The following is a 19109-nucleotide window of genomic DNA, read 5'->3' as shown; positions in this document are numbered from 1 at the left end:
CAGATGAGGGCAAATACCAGACCTATCCCAGACATAACCGGCGTTATCCTCCAAAATATTCATCGCAACCAGGTTTCATTGACTGCTTCGGTGCAGTACCACATTACGACAGGATACAAACCCGAAAAGGCCCTGGATCTGGCCAACAAGTATAAGAGCAATGCGAAAGTACGAGCCAGATGAGGGCAAATCCCATACCTAAGCCAGACATAACCGGCGATATCCTGTAAAATATTAATCACAACCAGGTTTAATTGACAGTTTCGGTGTGGTACCGCATTACTACGTGATCCAAACCAGAAAAAGGCCAGGATCTAGCCATCAAGTATGCGATACATGCGAAAGTGCGAGCCAGATGAGGGCAAATACCAGACCTAACCGTGACATAACCGGCGTTATCCTCTAAAATATTAATCGCAACCAGGTTTAGTTGAATGTTTCAGTGTGGTACCTGATTACTACGTGGTCCAAGCCAGAAAAAGGCCAGGATCTGGCCAGCAAGTATGCGAAAAATGCGAAAGTGCGAGCCAGGTGAGGGCTAATCCCAGACCTAACCGAGACATAACCGGCGTTATCCTCTAAAATATTAATCGCAACCAGGTTTAATTGACTGTTTCGGTGTGGTACCGCATTACTACGTGATCGAAACCAGAAAAAGGCCAGGACCTAGCCATCAAGTATGCGATAGATGCCAAAGTGCGAGCCAGATGAAGGCAAATCCCAGACCTAACCGAGACATAACCGGAGTTATCCTCCAAAATATTCATCGCAACCAGGTTGCATTGACTGCTTCAGTGCGGTACCACATTACGACGGGATACAAACCCGAAAAAGCCCCGGATCTGGCCAACAAGTATACGAGCAATGCGAAAGTACGAGCCAGATGAGGGCAAATCCCAGACCTAAGCCAGACATAACCGGCGTTATCCTGTAAAATATTAATCGCAACCAGGTTTAATTGACAGTTTCGGTGTGGTACCGCATTACTACGTGATCCAAACCAGAAAAAGGCCAGGATCTAGCCATCAAGTATGCGATACATGCGAAAGTGCGAGCCAGATGAGGGCAAATACCAGAACTAACCCAGACATAACCGGCGTTATCCCCTAAAATATTAATCGGAACCAGGTTTAGTTGAATGTTTCAGTGTGGTACCTAATTACTACGTGGTCCAAGCCAGAGAAAGGCTAGGATCTGGCCAACAAGTATGCGAAAAATGCGAAAGTGCGAGCCAGATGAGGGCAAATCCCAGACCTAACCGAGACATAACCGGCGTTATCCTCTAAAATTAATCGCAACCAGGTTTAATTGACTGTTTCGGTGTGGTACCGCATTACTACGTGATCCAAACCAGAAAAAGGCCGGGATCTAGCCACCAAGTATGCGATAGATGCGAAAGTGCGAGCCAGATGAGGGCAAATACCAGAACTAACCCAGACATAACCGGCGTTATCCTATAAAATATTAATCGGAACCAGGTTTAGTTGAATGTTTCAGTGTGGTACCTAATTACTACGTGGTCCAAGCCAGAAAAAGGCCAGGATCTGGCCAACAAGTATGTGAAAAATGCGAAAGTGCGAGCCAGATGAGGGCAAATCCCAGACCTAACCGAGACATAACCGGCGTTATCCTCTAAAATTAATCGCAACCAGGTTTAATTGACTGTTTCGGTGTGGTACCGCATTACTACGTGATCCAAACCAGAAAAAGGCCAGGATCTAGCCATCAAGTATGCGATAGATGCGAAAGTGCGAGCCAGATGAGGGCAAATCCCAGACCTAACCGAGACATAACCGGCGTTATCCTCTAAAATATTAATCGCATCCAGGTTTAATTGACTGTTTCAGTGTGGTACCGCATTACTACGTGATCCACACCAGAAAAAGGCCAGGATCTAGCCATCAAGTATGCGATAGATGCGAAAGTGCGAGCCAGATGTGGGCAAATACCAGAACTAACCCAGACATAACCGGCGTTATCCTCTAAAATATTAACCGGAACCAGGTTTAGTTGAATGTGTCAGTGTGGTACCTAATTACTACGTGGTCCAAGCCAGAAAAAGGCCAGAATCTGGCCAACAAGTATGTGAAAAATGCGAAAGTACGAGCCAGATGAGGGCAAATCCCAGACCTAACCGAGACATAACCAGCGTTATCCTCTAAGATACTAATCCGAACCAGCTTTTATTGACGGCTTCAGTGTGGTACCACATTACTACGTAATACAGACCAGAAAAAGGCCAGGATCTGGCCAGCAAGTATGCGAAAAATGCGAAAGTACGAGCCAGATGAGTGCAAATACCAGACCTATCCCAGACATAGCCGGCGTTATCGTCTAAAATATCAATCGGAACCAGGTTTATTTGACTGTTTCAGTGTGGTACCACATTAGTACGTGGTCCAAGCCAGAAAAAGGCCAGGATCTGGCCAACAAGTATGCGAAAAATGCGAAAGTGCGAGCCAGATGAGGGCAAATCCCAGATCTAACCGAGACATAACCGGCGTTATCCTCAAAAATATTAATCGCAACCAGGTCTAATTGACTGTTTCGGTGTGGTACCGCATTACTACGTGATCCAAACCAGAAAAAGGCCAGGATCTAGCCATCAAGTATGCGATAGATGCGAAAGTGCGAGCCAGATGAGGGCAAACCGCAGACCTAACCGAGACATAACCGGCGTTATCCTCTAAAATATTAATCGCAACCAGGTTTAATTGTCTGTATCGGTGTGGTACCGCATTACTACGTGATCCAAGCCAGAAAAAGGCCAGGATCTAGCCATCAAGTATGCGATAGATGCGAAAGTGCAAGCCAGATGAGGGCAAATACCAGAACTAACCCAGACATAAGGGGCGTTATCCTCTAAAATATTAATCGGAGCCAGGTTTAGTTGAATGTTTCAGTGTGGTACCTAATTACTACGTGGTCCAAGCCAGAAAAAGGCCAGGATCTGGGCAACAAGTATGCGAAAAATGCGAAAGTACGAGCCAGATGAGGGCAAATCCCAGACCTAACCGAGACATAACCGGCGTTATCCTCTAAGAAATTAATCGCACCCAGGTTTATTTGTCTGTTTCAGTGTGGTACCACATTACTACGTGGTCCAAGCCAGAAAAAGGCCAGGCTCTGGCCAACAAGTATGCCTAAAATGCGAAGGTGCGAGCCAGATGAGGGCAAATCCCAGACCTAACCGAGACATAACCGGCGTTATCCTCTAAAATATTAATCGCAACCAGGTTTAATTGACAATTTCGGTGTGGTACCGCGTTACTACGTGATCTGAACCAGAAAAAGCCCAGGATCTTGCCAACAAGTAGGCGAAAAATGCAAAGGTACGAGCCAGATGAGGGTAAATCCCAGACCTAACCGAGACATAACCGGCATTATCCTCCAAAATATTAACCGCATCCAGGTTTAATTGACTGTTGCGGTGTGGTACCGCATTACTACGTGATCCAGACCAGAAAAAGCCCAGGATCTTGACAACAAGTAGGTGAAAAATGCGGAAGTAAAAGCCAGATGATTGCAAATACCAGAACTAACCCAGACATAACTGGCGTTATCCTCTAAAATATTAATCGGAACCAGGTTTAGTTGAATGTGTCAGTGTGGTACCTAATTACTACGTGGTCCAAGCCAGAAAAAGGCCAGGATCTGGCCAACAAGTATGCGAAAAATGCGAAAGTACGAGCCAGATGAGGGCAAATCCCAGACCTAACCGAGACATAACCGGCGTTATCCTCCAAAATATTAATCGCAACCAGGTTTAATTGACTGTTACGGTGTGGTACCGCATTACTACGTGATCCAGACCAGAAAAAGCCCAGGATCTTGACAACAAGTAGGTGAAAAATGCAAAGGTACGAGCCAGATGAGGGCAAATCCCAGACCTAACCGAGACATAACCGGCGTTATCCTCCAAAATATTAATCGCAACCAGGTTTAATTGACTGTTACGGTGTGGTACCGCATTACTACGTGATCCAGACCAGAAAAAGCCCAGGATCTTGACAACAAGTAGGTGAAAAATGCGGAAGTAGGAGCCAGATGATTGCAAATACCAGACCTCACCCAAACATAACCAGCGTTATCCTCCAAAATATTCATCGCAACCAGGTTTCATTGACTGCTTCGGTGCGGTACCACATTACGACGGGATACAAACCCGAAAAAGCCCTGGATCTGGCCAACAAGTATACGAGCAATGCGAAAGTACGAGCCAGATGAGGGCAAATCCCAGACCTAAGCCAGACATGACCGGCGTTATCCTCTAAAATATTAATCGGAACCAGGTTTACTTGAATGTTTCAGTGTGGTGCCTAATTACTACGTGGTCCAAGCCAGAAAAAGGCCAGGATCTGGCCAACAAGTATGCGAAAAATGCGAAAGTACGAGCCAGATGAGGGCAAATCCCAGACCTAACCGAGACATAACCGGCGTTATCCTCCAAAATATTAATCGCAACCAGGTTTAATTGACTGTTACGGTGTGGTACCTAATTACTACGTGGGCCAAGTCAGAAAAAGGCCAGGATCTGGCCAACACGTATGCGAAAAATGCGAACGTACGAGCCAGATGAGGGCAAATCCCAGACCTAACCGAGACATAACCGGCGTTATCCTCTGAAATATTAATCGCAACCAGGTTTATTTGACTGTTTCAGTGTGGTGCCACATTACTACGTGGTCCAAGCCAGAAAAAGGCCAGGATCTGGCCAACAAGTATGCGAAAAATGCGAAAGTGCGAGCCAGATGAGGGCAAATCCCAGACCTAACCGAGACATAACCGGCGTTATCCTCCAAAATATTCATCGCAACCAGGTTTCATTGACTGCTTCGGTGCGGTGCCGCATTACTACGTGATCCAATCCAGAAAAAGCCCAGGATCTTGACAATAAGTAGGCGAAAAATGCGAAGCTACGAGCCAGATGATTGCAAATACCAGACCTATCCCAGTCATAGCCGGCGTTATCCTCTAAAATATTAATCGGAACCAGGTTTATTTGACTGTTTCAGTGTGGTACCACATTACTACGTGGTCCAAGCCAGAAAAAGGCCAGGATCTGGCCAACAAGTATGCGAAAAATGCGAAAGTAGGAGCCAGATCAGGCCAAATCCCAGACCTAACCGAGACATAACCGGCGTTATCCTCTAAAATATTAATCGCAACCAGGTTTAATTGACTGTTTCGGTGTGGTACCGCATTACTACGTGATCCAAACCAGAAAAAGGCCAGGATCTAGCCATCAAGTATGCGATAGATGCGAAAGTGCGAGCCAGATGAGGTCAAGTACCAGAACTAACACAGACATAACCGGCGTTATCCTCTAAAATATTAATCGGAACCAGGTTTAGTTGAATGTTTCGGTGTGGTACCTAATTACTACGTGGGCCAAGTCAGAAAAAGGCCAGGATCTGGCCAACACGTATGCGAAAAATGCGAACGTACGAGCCAGATGAGGGCAAATCCCAGACCTAACCGAGACATAACCGGCGTTATCCTCTGAAATATTAATCGCAACCAGGTTTATTTGACTGTTTCAGTGTGGTGCCACATTACTACGTGGTCCAAGCCAGAAAAAGGCCAGGATCAGGCCAACAAGTATGCGAAAAATGCGAAAGTGCGAGCCAGATGAGGGCAAATCCCAGACCTAACCGAGACATAACCGGCGTTATCCTCCAAAATATTAATCGCAACCAGGTTTAATTGACTGTTACGGTGTGGTACCGCATTACTACGTGATCCAGACCAGAAAAAGCCCAGGATCTTGACAACAAGTAGGTGAAAAATGCAAAGGTACGAGCCAGATGAGGGCAAATCCCAGACCTAACCGAGACATAACCGGCGTTATCCTCCAAAATATTAATCGCAACCAGGTTTAATTGACTGTTACGGTGTGGTACCGCATTACTACGTGATCCAGACCAGAAAAAGCCCCGGATCTTGACAACAAGTAGGTGAAAAATGCGGAAGTAGGAGCCAGATGATTGCAAATACCAGACCTCACCCAAACATAACCAGCGTTATCCTCCAAAATATTCATCGCAACCAGGTTTCATTGACTGCTTCGGTGCGGTACCACATTACGACGGGATACAAACACGAAAAAGCCCTGGATCTGGCCAACAAGTATACGAGCAATGCGAAAGTACGAGCCAGATGAGGGCAAATCCCAGACCTGAGCCAGACATAACCGGCGTTATCCTCTAAAATATTAATCGGAACCAGGTTTAGTTGAATGTTTCAGTGTGGTGCCTAATTACTACGTGGTCCAAGCCAGAAAAAGGCCAGGATCTGGCCAACAAGTATGCGAAAAATGCGAAAGTACGAGCCAGATGAGGGCAAATCCCAGACCTAACCGAGACATAACCGGCGTTATCCTCCAAAATATTAATCGCAACCAGGTTTAATTGACTGTTGCGGTGCGGTGCCGCATTACTACGTGATCCAATCCAGAAAAAGCCCAGGATCTTGACAACAAGTAGGCGAAAAATGCGAAGCTACGAGCCAGATGATTGCAAATACCAGACCTATCCCAGTCATAGCCGGCGTTATCCTCTAAAATATTAACCGGAACCAGGTTTAGTTGAATGTGTCAGTGTGGTACCTAATTACTACGTGGTCCAAGCCAGAAAAAGGCCAGAATCTGGCCAACAAGTATGTGAAAAATGCGAAAGTTCGAGCCAGATGTGGGCAAATCCCAGACCTAACCGAGACATAACCAGCGTTATCCTCTAAGATACTAATCCGAACCAGCTTTTATTGACGGCTTCAGTGTGGTACCATATTACTACGTAATACAGACCAGAAAAAGGCCAGGATCTGGCCAGCAAGTATGCGAAAAATGCGAAAGTACGAGCCAGATGAGTGCAAATACCAGACCTATCCCAGACATAGCCGGCGTTATCGTCTAAAATATTAATCGGAACCAGGTTTATTTGACTGTTTCAGTGTGGTACCACATTAGTACGTGGTCCAAGCCAGAAAAAGGCCAGGATCTGGCCAACAAGTATGCGAAAAATGCGAAAGTGCGAGCCAGATGAGGGCAAATCCCAGATCTAACCGAGACATAACCGGCGTTATCCTCTAAAATATTAATCGCAACCAGGTCTAATTGACTGTTTCGGTGTGGTACCGCATTACTACGTGATCCAAACCAGAAAAAGGCCAGGATCTAGCCATCAAGTATGCGATAGATGCGAAAGTGCGAGCCAGATGAGGGCAAATCGCAGACCTAACCGAGACATAACCGGCGTTATCCTCTAAAATATTAATCGCAACCAGGTTTAATTGTCTGTTTCGGTGTGGTACCGCATTACTACGTGATCCAAGCCAGAAAAAGGCCAGGATCTAGCCATCAAGTATGCGATAGATGCGAAAGTGCAAGCCAGATGAGGGCAAATACCAGAACTAACCCAGACATAAGGGGCGTTATCCCCTAAAATATTAATCGGAGCCAGGTTTAGTTGAATGTTTCAGTGTGGTACCTAATTACTACGTGGTCCAAGCCAGAAAAAGGCCAGGATCTGGGCAACAAGTATGCGAAAAATGCGAAAGTACGAGCCAGATGAGGGCAAATCCCAGACCTAACCGAGACATAACCGGCGTTATCCTCTAAGAAATTAATCGCACCCAGGTTTATTTGTCTGTTTCAGTGTGGTACCACATTACTACGTGGTCCAAGCCAGAAAAAGGCCAGGCTCTGGCCAACAAGTATGCCTAAAATGCGAAGGTGCGAGCCAGATGAGGGCAAATCCCAGACCTAACCGAGACATAACCGGCGTTATCCTCTAAAATATTAATCGCAACCAGGTTTAATTGACAATTTCGGTGTGGTACCGCGTTACTACGTGATCTGAACCAGAAAAAGCCCAGGATGTTGCCAACAAGTAGGCGAAAAATGCAAAGGTACGAGCCAGATGAGGGTAAATCCCAGACCTAACCGAGACATAACCGGCATTATCCTCCAAAATATTAACCGCATCCAGGTTTAATTGACTGTTGCGGTGTGGTACCGCATTACTACGTGATCCAGACCAGAAAAAGCCCAGGATCTTGACAACAAGTAGGTGAAAAATGCGGAAGTAAAAGCCAGATGATTGCAAATACCAGAACTAACCCAGACATAACTGGCGTTATCCTCTAAAATATTAATCGGAACCAGGTTTAGTTGAATGTGTCAGTGTGGTACCTAATTACTACGTGGTCCAAGCCAGAAAAAGGCCAGGATCTGGCCAACAAGTATGCGAAAAATGCGAAAGTACGAGCCAGATGAGGGCAAATCCCAGACCTAACCGAGACATAACCGGCGTTATCCTCCAAAATATTAATCGCAACCAGGTTTAATTGACTGTTACGGTGTGGTACCGCATTACTACGTGATCCAGACCAGAAAAAGCCCAGGATCTTGACAACAAGTAGGTGAAAAATGCAAAGGTACGAGCCAGATGAGGGCAAATCCCAGACCTAACCGAGACATAACCGGCGTTATCCTCCAAAATATTAATCGCAACCAGGTTTAATTGACTGTTACGGTGTGGTACCGCATTACTACGTGATCCAGACCAGAAAAAGCCCAGGATCTTGACAACAAGTAGGTGAAAAATGCGGAAGTAGGAGCCAGATGATTGCAAATACCAGACCTCACCCAAACATAACCAGCGTTATCCTCCAAAATATTCATCGCAACCAGGTTTCATTGACTGCTTCGGTGCGGTACCACATTACGACGGGATACAAACCCGAAAAAGCCCTGGATCTGGCCAACAAGTATACGAGCAATGCGAAAGTACGAGCCAGATGAGGGCAAATCCCAGACCTAAGCCAGACATGACCGGCGTTATCCTCTAAAATATTAATCGGAACCAGGTTTAGTTGAATGTTTCAGTGTGGTGCCTAATTACTACGTGGTCCAAGCCAGAAAAAGGCCAGGATCTAGCCATCAAGTATGCGATAGATGCGAAAGTGCGAGCCAGATGAGGTCAAGTACCAGAACTAACCGAGACATAACCGGCGTTATCCTCCAAAATATTAATCGGAACCAGGTTTAGTTGAATGTTTCGGTGTGGTACCTAATTACTACGTGGGCCAAGTCAGAAAAAGGCCAGGATCTGGCCAACACGTATGCGAAAAATGCGAACGTACGAGCCAGATGTGGGCAAATCCCAGACCTAACCGAGACATAACCGGCGTTATCCTCTGAAATATTAATCGCAACCAGGTTTATTTGACTGTTTCAGTGTGGTGCCACATTACTACGTGGTCCAAGCCAGAAAAAGGCCAGGATCTGGCCAACAAGTATGCGAAAAATGCGAAAGTGCGAGCCAGATGAGGGCAAATCCCAGACCTAACCGAGACATAACCGGCGTTATCCTCCAAAATATTAATCGCAACCAGGTTTAATTGACTGTTACGGTGTGGTACCGCATTACTACGTGATCCAGACCAGAAAAAGCCCAGGATCTTGACAACAAGTAGGTGAAAAATGCAAAGGTACGAGCCAGATGAGGGCAAATCCCAGACCTAACCGAGACATAACCGGCGTTATCCTCCAAAATATTAATCGCAACCAGGTTTAATTGACTGTTACGGTGTGGTACCGCATTACTACGTGATCCAGACCAGAAAAAGCCCCGGATCTTGACAACAAGTAGGTGAAAAATGCGGAAGTAGGAGCCAGATGATTGCAAATACCAGACCTCACCCAAACATAACCAGCGTTATCCTCCAAAATATTCATCGCAACCAGGTTTCATTGACTGCTTCGGTGCGGTACCACATTACGACGGGATACAAACCCGAAAAAGCCCTGGATCTGGCCAACAAGTATACGAGCAATGCGAAAGTACGAGCCAGATGAGGGCAAATCCCAGACCTGAGCCAGACATAACCGGCGTTATCCTCTAAAATATTAATCGGAACCAGGTTTAGTTGAATGTTTCAGTGTGGTGCCTAATTACTACGTGGTCCAAGCCAGAAAAAGGCCAGGATCTGGCCAACAAGTATGCGAAAAATGCGAAAGTACGAGCCAGATGAGGGCAAATCCCAGACCTAACCGAGACATAACCGGCGTTATCCTCTGGAATATTAATCGCAACCAGGTTTAATTGACTGTTGCGGTGTGGTACCGCATTACTACGTGATCCAGACCAGAAAAAGCCCAGGATCTTGACAACAAGTAGGTGAAAAATGCGAAAGTACGAGCCAGATGAGGGCAAATCCCAGACCTAACCGAGACATAACCGGCGTTATCCTCCAAAATATTAATCGCAACCAGGTTTAATTGACTGTTACGGTGCGGTGCCGCATTACTACGTGATCCAATCCAGAAAAAGCCCAGGATCTTGACAACAAGTAGGCGAAAAATGCGAAGCTACGAGCCAGATGATTGCAAATACCAGACCTATCCCAGTCATAGCCGGCGTTATCCTCTAAAATATTAATCGGAACCAGGTTTATTTGACTGTTTCGGTGTGGTACCGCATTACTACGTGATCCAAACCAGAAAAAGGCCAGGATCTAGCCAGCAAGTATGCGAAAAATGCGAAAGTACGAGCCAGATGAGGGCAAATCCCAGATCTAACCGAGACATAACCGGCGTTATCCTCTGAAATATTAATCGCAACCAGGTTTATTTGACTGTTTCAGTGTGGTGCCACATTACTACGTGGTCCAAGCCAGAAAAAGGCCAGGTTCTGGCCAACAAGTATGCGAAAAATGCGAAAGTGCGAGCCAGGTGAGGGCAAATCCCAGACCTAACCGAGACATAACCGGCGTTATCCTCTAAAATATTAATCGCAACCAGGTTTAATTGACAGTTTCGGTGTGGTACCGCATTACTACGTGATCCGAACCAGAAAAAGCCCAGGATCTTGCCAACAAGTAGGCGAAAAATGCAAAGGTACGAGCCAGATGAGGGTAAATCCCAGACCTAACCGAGACATAACCGGCATTATCCTCCAAAATATTAATCGCATCCAGGTTTAATTGACTGTTGCGGTGTGGTACCGCATTACTACGTGATCCAGACCAGAAAAAGCCCAGGATCTTGACAACAAGTAGGTGAAAAATGCGGAAGTAAAAGCCAGATGATTGCAAATACCAGACCTCACCCAAACATAACCAGCGTTATCCTCCAAAATATTCATCGCAACCAGGTTTCATTGACTGCTTCGGTGCGGTACCACATTACGACGGGATACAAACCCGAAAAAGCCCTGGATCTGGCCAACAAGTATAAGAGCAATGCGAAAGTACGAGCCAGATGAGGGCAAATCCCAGACCTAAGCCAGACATAACCGGCGTTATCCTCTAAAATATTAATCGCAACCAGGTTTAATTGACAGTTTCGGTGTGGTACCGCATTACTACGTGATCCAAACCAGAAAAAGGCCAGGATCTTGACAACAAGTAGGCGAAAAATGCGAAGCTGCGAGCCAGATGATTGCAAATACCAGAACTAACCCAGCCATAACCAGCGTTATCCTCTAAGATACTAATCCGAACCAGCTTTTATTGACGGTTTCAGTGTGGTACCACATTACTACGTGATACAGACCAGAAAAAGGCCAGGATCTAGCCATCAAGTATGCGATAGATGCGAAAGTGCGAGCCAGATGAGGGCAAATACCAGACCTATCCCAGACATAGCCGGCGTTATCGTCTAAAATATCAATCGGAACCAGGTTTATTTGACTGTTTCAGTGTGGTACCACATTAGTACGTGGTCCAAGCCAGAAAAAGGCCAGGATCTGGCCAACAAGTATGCGAAAAATGCGAAGGTGCGAGCCAGATGAGGGCAAATCCCAGACCTAACCGAGACATAACCGGCGTTATCCTCTAAAATATTAATCGCAACCAGGTTTAATTGACAATTTCGGTGTGGTACCGCGTTACTACGTGATCTGAACCAGAAAAAGCCCAGGATCTTGCCAACAAGTAGGCGAAAAATGCAAAGGTACGAGCCAGATGAGGGTAAATCCCAGACCTAACCGAGACATAACCGGCATTATCCTCCAAAATATTAACCGCATCCAGGTTTAATTGACTGTTGCGGTGTGGTACCGCATTACTACGTGATCCAGACCAGAAAAAGCCCAGGATCTTGACAACAAGTAGGTGAAAAATGCGGAAGTAAAAGCCAGATGATTGCAAATACCAGAACTAACCCAGACATAACTGGCGTTATCCTCTAAAATATTAATCGGAACCAGGTTTAGTTGAATGTGTCAGTGTGGTACCTAATTACTACGTGGTCCAAGCCAGAAAAAGGCCAGGATCTGGCCAACAAGTATGCGAAAAATGCGAAAGTACGAGCCAGATGAGGGCAAATCCCAGACCTAACCGAGACATAACCGGCGTTATCCTCCAAAATATTAATCGCAACCAGGTTTAATTGACTGTTACGGTGTGGTACCGCATTACTACGTGATCCAGACCAGAAAAAGCCCAGGATCTTGACAACAAGTAGGTGAAAAATGCAAAGGTACGAGCCAGATGAGGGCAAATCCCAGACCTAACCGAGACATAACCGGCGTTATCCTCCAAAATATTAATCGCAACCAGGTTTAATTGACTGTTACGGTGTGGTACCGCATTACTACGTGATCCAGACCAGAAAAAGCCCAGGATCTTGACAACAAGTAGGTGAAAAATGCGGAAGTAGGAGCCAGATGATTGCAAATACCAGACCTCACCCAAACATAACCAGCGTTATCCTCCAAAATATTCATCGCAACCAGGTTTCATTGACTGCTTCGGTGCGCTACCACATTACGACGGGATACAAACCCGAAAAAGCCCTGGATCTGGCCAACAAGTATACGAGCAATGCGAAAGTACGAGCCAGATGAGGGCAAATCCCAGACCTAAGCCAGACATGACCGGCGTTATCCTCTAAAATATTAATCGGAACCAGGTTTACTTGAATGTTTCAGTGTGGTGCCTAATTACTACGTGGTCCAAGCCAGAAAAAGGCCAGGATCTGGCCAACAAGTATGCGAAAAATGCGAAAGTACGAGCCAGATGAGGGCAAATCCCAGACCTAACCGAGACATAACCGGCGTTATCCTCCAAAATATTAATCGCAACCAGGTTTAATTGACTGTTACGGTGTGGTACCTAATTACTACGTGGGCCAAGTCAGAAAAAGGCCAGGATCTGGCCAACACGTATGCGAAAAATGCGAACGTACGAGCCAGATGAGGGCAAATCCCAGACCTAACCGAGACATAACCGGCGTTATCCTCTGAAATATTAATCGCAACCAGGTTTATTTGACTGTTTCAGTGTGGTGCCACATTACTACGTGGTCCAAGCCAGAAAAAGGCCAGGATCTGGCCAACAAGTATGCGAAAAATGCGAAAGTGCGAGCCAGATGAGGGCAAATCCCAGACCTAACCGAGACATAACCGGCGTTATCCTCCAAAATATTCATCGCAACCAGGTTTCATTGACTGCTTCGGTGCGGTGCCGCATTACTACGTGATCCAATCCAGAAAAAGCCCAGGATCTTGACAACAAGTAGGCGAAAAATGCGAAGCTACGAGCCAGATGATTGCAAATACCAGACCTATCCCAGTCATAGCCGGCGTTATCCTCTAAAATATTAATCGGAACCAGGTTTATTTGACTGTTTCAGTGTGGTACCACATTACTACGTGGTCCAAGCCAGAAAAAGGCCAGGATCTGGCCAACAAGTATGCGAAAAATGCGAAAGTAGGAGCCAGATCAGGCCAAATCCCAGACCTAACCGAGACATAACCGGCGTTATCCTCTAAAATATTAATCGCAACCAGGTTTAATTGACTGTTTCGGTGTGGTACCGCATTACTACGTGATCCAAACCAGAAAAAGGCCAGGATCTAGCCATCAAGTATGCGATAGATGCGAAAGTGCGAGCCAGATGAGGTCAAGTACCAGAACTAACACAGACATAACCGGCGTTATCCTCTAAAATATTAATCGGAACCAGGTTTAGTTGAATGTTTCGGTGTGGTACCTAATTACTACGTGGGCCAAGTCAGAAAAAGGCCAGGATCTGGCCAACACGTATGCGAAAAATGCGAACGTACGAGCCAGATGAGGGCAAATCCCAGACCTAACCGAGACATAACCGGCGTTATCCTCTGAAATATTAATCGCAACCAGGTTTATTTGACTGTTTCAGTGTGGTGCCACATTACTACGTGGTCCAAGCCAGAAAAAGGCCAGGATCAGGCCAACAAGTATGCGAAAAATGCGAAAGTGCGAGCCAGATGAGGGCAAATCCCAGACCTAACCGAGACATAACCGGCGTTATCCTCCAAAATATTAATCGCAACCAGGTTTAATTGACTGTTACGGTGTGGTACCGCATTACTACGTGATCCAGACCAGAAAAAGCCCAGGATCTTGACAACAAGTAGGTGAAAAATGCAAAGGTACGAGCCAGATGAGGGCAAATCCCAGACCTAACCGAGACATAACCGGCGTTATCCTCCAAAATATTAATCGCAACCAGGTTTAATTGACTGTTACGGTGTGGTACCGCATTACTACGTGATCCAGACCAGAAAAAGCCCCGGATCTTGACAACAAGTAGGTGAAAAATGCGGAAGTAGGAGCCAGATGATTGCAAATACCAGACCTCACCCAAACATAACCAGCGTTATCCTCCAAAATATTCATCGCAACCAGGTTTCATTGACTGCTTCGGTGCGGTACCACATTACGACGGGATACAAACACGAAAAAGCCCTGGATCTGGCCAACAAGTATACGAGCAATGCGAAAGTACGAGCCAGATGAGGGCAAATCCCAGACCTGAGCCAGACATAACCGGCGTTATCCTCTAAAATATTAATCGGAACCAGGTTTAGTTGAATGTTTCAGTGTGGTGCCTAATTACTACGTGGTCCAAGCCAGAAAAAGGCCAGGATCTGGCCAACAAGTATGCGAAAAATGCGAAAGTACGAGCCAGATGAGGGCAAATCCCAGACCTAACCGAGACATAACCGGCGTTATCCTCCAAAATATTAATCGCAACCAGGTTTAATTGACTGTTGCGGTGCGGTGCCGCATTACTACGTGATCCAATCCAGAAAAAGCCCAGGATCTTGACAACAAGTAGGCGAAAAATGCGAAGCTACGAGCCAGATGATTGCAAATACCAGACCTATCCCAGTCATAGCCGGCGTTATCCTCTAAAATATTAACCGGAACCAGGTTTAGTTGAATGTGTCAGTGTGGTACCTAATTACTACGTGGTCCAAGCCAGAAAAAGGCCAGAATCTGGCCAACAAGTATGTGAAAAATGCGAAAGTTCGAGCCAGATGTGGGCAAATCCCAGACCTAACCGAGACATAACCAGCGTTATCCTCTAAGATACTAATCCGAACCAGCTTTTATTGACGGCTTCAGTGTGGTACCATATTACTACGTAATACAGACCAGAAAAAGGCCAGGATCTGGCCAGCAAGTATGCGAAAAATGCGAAAGTACGAGCCAGATGAGTGCAAATACCAGACCTATCCCAGACATAGCCGGCGTTATCGTCTAAAATATTAATCGGAACCAGGTTTATTTGACTGTTTCAGTGTGGTACCACATTAGTACGTGGTCCAAGCCAGAAAAAGGCCAGGATCTGGCCAACAAGTATGCGAAAAATGCGAAAGTGCGAGCCAGATGAGGGCAAATCGCAGACCTAACCGAGACATAACCGGCGTTATCCTCTAAAATATTAATCGCAACCAGGTTTAATTGTCTGTTTCGGTGTGGTACCGCATTACTACGTGATCCAAGCCAGAAAAAGGCCAGGATCTAGCCATCAAGTATGCGATAGATGCGAAAGTGCAAGCCAGATGAGGGCAAATACCAGAACTAACCCAGACATAAGGGGCGTTATCCCCTAAAATATTAATCGGAGCCAGGTTTAGTTGAATGTTTCAGTGTGGTACCTAATTACTACGTGGTCCAAGCCAGAAAAAGGCCAGGATCTGGGCAACAAGTATGCGAAAAATGCGAAAGTACGAGCCAGATGAGGGCAAATCCCAGACCTAACCGAGACATAACCGGCGTTATCCTCTAAGAAATTAATCGCACCCAGGTTTATTTGTCTGTTTCAGTGTGGTACCACATTACTACGTGGTCCAAGCCAGAAAAAGGCCAGGCTCTGGCCAACAAGTATGCCTAAAATGCGAAGGTGCGAGCCAGATGAGGGCAAATCCCAGACCTAACCGAGACATAACCGGCGTTATCCTCTAAAATATTAATCGCAACCAGGTTTAATTGACAATTTCGGTGTGGTACCGCGTTACTACGTGATCTGAACCAGAAAAAGCCCAGGATGTTGCCAACAAGTAGGCGAAAAATGCAAAGGTACGAGCCAGATGAGGGTAAATCCCAGACCTAACCGAGACATAACCGGCATTATCCTCCAAAATATTAACCGCATCCAGGTTTAATTGACTGTTGCGGTGTGGTACCGCATTACTACGTGATCCAGACCAGAAAAAGCCCAGGATCTTGACAACAAGTAGGTGAAAAATGCGTAAGTAAAAGCCAGATGATTGCAAATACCAGAACTAACCCAGACATAACTGGCGTTATCCTCTAAAATATTAATCGGAACCAGGTTTAGTTGAATGTGTCAGTGTGGTACCTAATTACTACGTGGTCCAAGCCAGAAAAAGGCCAGGATCTGGCCAACAAGTATGCGAAAAATGCGAAAGTACGAGCCAGATGAGGGCAAATCCCAGACCTAACCGAGACATAACCGGCGTTATCCTCCAAAATATTAATCGCAACCAGGTTTAATTGACTGTTACGGTGTGGTACCGCATTACTACGTGATCCAGACCAGAAAAAGCCCAGGATCTTGACAACAAGTAGGTGAAAAATGCAAAGGTACGAGCCAGATGAGGGCAAATCCCAGACCTAACCGAGACATAACCGGCGTTATCCTCCAAAATATTAATCGCAACCAGGTTTAATTGACTGTTACGGTGTGGTACCGCATTACTACGTGATCCAGACCAGAAAAAGCCCAGGATCTTGACAACAAGTAGGTGAAAAATGCGGAAGTAGGAGCCAGATGATTGCAAATACCAGACCTCACCCAAACATAACCAGCGTTATCCTCCAAAATATTCATCGCAACCAGGTTTCATTGACTGCTTCGGTGCGGTACCACATTACGACGGGATACAAACCCGAAAAAGCCCTGGATCTGGCCAACAAGTATACGAGCAATGCGAAAGTACGAGCCAGATGAGGGCAAATCCCAGACCTAAGCCAGACATGACCGGCGTTATCCTCTAAAATATTAATCGGAACCAGGTTTAGTTGAATGTTTCAGTGTGGTGCCTAATTACTACGTGGTCCAAGCCAGAAAAAGGCCAGGATCTAGCCATCAAGTATGTGATAGATGCGAAAGTGCGAGCCAGATGAGGTCAAGTACCAGAACTAACCGAGACATAACCGGCGTTATCCTCCAAAATATTAATCGGAACCAGGTTTAGTTGAATGTTTCGGTGTGGTACCTAATTACTACGTGGGCCAAGTCAGAAAAAGGCCAGGATCTGGCCAACACGTATGCGAAAAATGCGAACGTACGAGCCAGATGTGGGCAAATCCCAGACCTAACCGAGACATAACCGGCGTTATCCTCTGAAATATTAATCGCAACCAGGTTTATTTGACTGTTTCAGTGTGGTGCCACATTACTACGTGGTCCAAGCCAGAAAAAGGCCAGGATCTGGCCAACAAGTATGCGAAAAATGCGAAAGTGCGAGCCAGATGAGGGCAAATCCCAGACCTAACCGAGACATAACCGGCGTTATCCTCCAAAATATTAATCGCAACCAGGTTTAATTGACTGTTACGGTGTGGTACCGCATTACTACGTGATCCAGACCAGAAAAAGCCCAGGATCTTGACAACAAGTAGGTGAAAAATGCAAAGGTACGAGCCAGATGAGGGCAAATCCCAGACCTAACCGAGACATAACCGGCGTTATCCTCCAAAATATTAATCGCAACCAGGTTTAATTGACTTTTACGGTGTGGTACCGCATTACTACGTGATCCAGACCAGAAAAAGCCCCGGATCTTGACAACAAGTAGGTGAAAAATGCGGAAGTAGGAGCCAGATGATTGCAAATACCAGACCTCACCCAAACATAACCAGCGTTATCCTCCAAAATATTCATCGCAACCAGGTTTCATTGACTGCTTCGGTGCGGTACCACATTACGACGGGATACAAACCCGAAAAAGCCCTGGATCTGGCCAACAAGTATACGAGCAATGCGAAAGTACGAGCCAGATGAGGGCAAATCCCAGACCTGAGCCAGACATAACCGGCGTTATCCTCTAAAATATTAATCGGAACCAGGTTTAGTTGAATGTTTCAGTGTGGTGCCTAATTACTACGTGGTCCAAGCCAGAAAAAGGCCAGGATCTGGCCAACAAGTATGCGAAAAATGCGAAAGTACGAGCCAGATGAGGGCAAATCCCAGACCTAACCGAGACATAACCGGCGTTATCCTCTGGAATATTAATCGCAACCAGGTTTAATTGACTGTTGCGGTGTGGTACCGCATTACTACGTGATCCAGACCAGAAAAAGCCCAGGATCTTGACAACAAGTAGGTGAAAAATGCGAAAGTACGAGCCAGATGAGGGCAAATCCCAGACCTAACCGAGACATAACCGGCGTTATCCTCCAAAATATTAATCGCAACCAGGTTTAATTGACTGTTACGGTGCGGTGCCGCATTACTACGTGATCCAATCCAGAAAAAGCCCAGGATCTTGACAAGAAGTAGGCGAAAAATGCGAAGCTACGAGCCAGATGATTGCAAATACCAGACCTATCCCAGTCATAGCCGGCGTTATCCTCTAAAATATTAATCGGAACCAGGTTTATTTGACTGTTTCGGTGTGGTACCGCATTACTACGTGATCCAAACCAGAAAAAGGCCAGGATCTAGCCAGCAAGTATGCGAAAAATGCGAAAGTACGAGCCAGATGAGGGCAAATCCCAGATCTAACCGAGACATAACCGGCGTTATCCTCTGAAATATTAATCGCAACCAGGTTTATTTGACTGTTTCAGTGTGGTGCCACATT

This window comes from Colletes latitarsis, chromosome 1, assembly GCF_051014445.1.
Source record: "Colletes latitarsis isolate SP2378_abdomen chromosome 1, iyColLati1, whole genome shotgun sequence".
Classification (NCBI taxonomy): domain Eukaryota; kingdom Metazoa; phylum Arthropoda; class Insecta; order Hymenoptera; family Colletidae; genus Colletes; species Colletes latitarsis.
Note: the sequence above shows the minus strand (reverse complement) of the source record.